This window comes from Alosa pseudoharengus, unplaced genomic scaffold, assembly GCF_046254945.1.
Source record: "Alosa pseudoharengus isolate Yale_2024_CS ecotype anadromous, Long Island Sound unplaced genomic scaffold, YU_APseudo_1.1 YU_APseudo_1.1_scf_4, whole genome shotgun sequence".
Classification (NCBI taxonomy): Eukaryota; Metazoa; Chordata; class Actinopteri; order Clupeiformes; family Clupeidae; genus Alosa; species Alosa pseudoharengus.
The window spans coordinates 2,640,126-2,642,625 of record NW_027468774.1 but is presented as its reverse complement, the minus strand read 5'-3'; the positions used below and the strand labels follow the sequence as shown (position 1 = coordinate 2,642,625).

The window sequence follows — 2,500 nt, the reverse complement described above, 5'->3', positions numbered from 1 at the left end:
GTATGTGAGAGAGTAAAGAGTATAGTAATGTTTGTGAGAGAGTATAGTAGTGTATGTGAGAGAGTTTAGTAGTATATGTGAGAGAATATAGTAGTGTATGAGAGAGAGTATAGTCGTATATGTGAGAGAGTTTGGTAGTGTATGTGAGAGAGTATAGTAGTGTATGTGAGAGAGAGTTTAGTAGTGTATGCGAGAGAGTATACTAGTGTATGCAAGAGAGTATAGTAGTGTATGCGAGAGAGTTTAGTAGTGTATGTGAGAGAGTATAATAGTGTATGCGAGAGAGTTTAGTAGTGTATGCGAGAGAGTTTAGTAGTGTATGCGAGAAGGTATAGTAGTGAATGCAAGAGAGTATAGTAGTGAATGTGAGAGAGTATAGTGGTGTATGCGAGAGAGTATAGTAGTATATGTGAGAGAGTATAGTGGTGTATGTGAGAGAGTATAGTAGTGTATGCGAGAGAGTATAGTAGTGCATGTGAGAGAGTTTGGTAGTGTATGTGAGAGAGTATAGTAGTGTATGTGAGAGAGAGTTTAGTAGTGTATGCGAGAGAGTATACTAGTGTATGCAAGAGAGTATAGTAGTGTATGCGAGAGAGTTTAGTAGTGTATGTGAGAGAGTATAATAGTGTATGCGAGAGAGTTTAGTAGTGTATGCGAGAGAGTTTAGTAGTGTATGCGAGAAGGCATAGTAGTGAATGCAAGAGAGTATAGTAGTGAATGTGAGAGAGTATAGTGGTGTATGCGAGAGAGTATAGTAGTATATGTGAGAGAGTATAGTGGTGTATGTGAGAGAGTATAGTGGTGTGTGTGAGAGAGTTTGCATGAAACGGAAGGGAGTTTGCATGAAACGGAAGGAGTTTGATTTCTCAGTTCCTGATTGGTTTGTCAATGTCACTTCTCTCTAGCTAGCCAATTAAAATCAAGGAAGGGGCGAGACCTACACTGTCAACAATGTTCGTGGTTCGTGTAGACCTAGTGGTCGAGGGAAAAATCAGCCAACTCCTATGTGACTAAATATTAAACTTCTACTGCAAACCGAATGCAAATTAGGCTACAAAGACATGAGGGGTGCCTATTCTATTGTAATAGCCTAGGCTACCAGATTTCTTTTGTCTGACGAAGTCATATTTTAGTGAACTGAGATCTGAAAGATTGCTGCCATTGCAGTTAGCTAGTTAGCTAGCATTCCAGCAACATTCCAAAAAGGACATGCATTACAGTTTGGCTGGCAGACGTTTTTGGTAACCTTGTCTGCTGTTGCCAGTGACTCGTGAGCCTGTGTCCACATCGCTATTTTTGCACTGACAGCCAAAGATTCTAGAACAGAGCTCCGGACAGCGCTCCTTTCAGAGTGCTGCGGGTCAAGTGTTTATTGTTGCTAGGTTACCAAACTATCTACCACCAGCTGCCTGGCTTAATGCTAACTAACTAGCTAACTTTGACTCAGTTCACTAAAATATGACTTCGCCAGACAAAAGGAGCTGGCATTACAATAGAATATGTCACCCCTTGTGTCTTTGTAATTTGCATTCGGTTTGCAGTAGTAGTTTAATATTTAGTCACATAGGACTTGGCTGATTTTTTCCTCCACCTCTAACGTTATACGAACTGTGTTGACAGTGTAAATGCTAGGTCCCGCAGCAATTTTTCAGGACTCAGTTCACTAAAATATGACTTCGCCAGACAAAAGGAGCTGGTAGCCTAGGCAATTATAATAGAATAGGCACCCCTCATGTCTTTGTAGCCTAATTTGCATTCGGTTTGCAGTAGAAGTTTAATATTTAGTCACATAGGAGTTGGCTGATTTTTTCCTCGACAACTAGGTCTACACGAACCACGAACATTGTTGACAGTGTAGGTCCCGCCCCTTCCTTGATTTTAATTGGCTAGCTAGAGAGAAGTGACATTGACAAACCAATCAGGAACTGAGAAATCAAACTCCTTCCGTTTCATGCAAACTCCCTTCCGTTTCATGCAAACTCTCTCACACACACCACTATACTCTCTCACATATACTACTATACTCTCTCGCATACACCACTATACTCTCTCACATTCACTACTATACTCTCTTGCATTCACTACTATACCTTCTCACATACACTACTAAACTCTCGCATACACTACTAAACTCTCTCGCATACACTACTAAACTCTCTCGCATACACTATTATACTCTCTCAAATACACTACTAAACTCTCTCGCATACACTACTATACTCTCTTGCATACACTAGTATACTCTCTCGCATACACTACTAAACTCTCTCTCACATACACTACTATACTCTCTCACATACACTACCAAACTCTCTCACATGCACTACTATACTCTCTCGCATACACTACTATACTCTCTCACATACACTACTATAGTCTCTCACATACACTACTATAGTCTCTCACATACACTACTATATTCTCTCACATATACTACTAAACTCTCTCACATACACTACTATACTCTCCCACATACACTACTATACTCTTTACTCTCTCA

General features: G+C 40.2%; 1 protein-coding gene across 1 annotated transcript in view; it reads right to left on the bottom strand.

Moving 5' to 3' along the window:
- The window catches only part of vps35l (VPS35 endosomal protein sorting factor like), a 32,749-nt gene that overhangs the window by 29,358 nt on the left and 891 nt on the right, over nt 1–2,500 (bottom strand). The window lies entirely within an intron of this gene.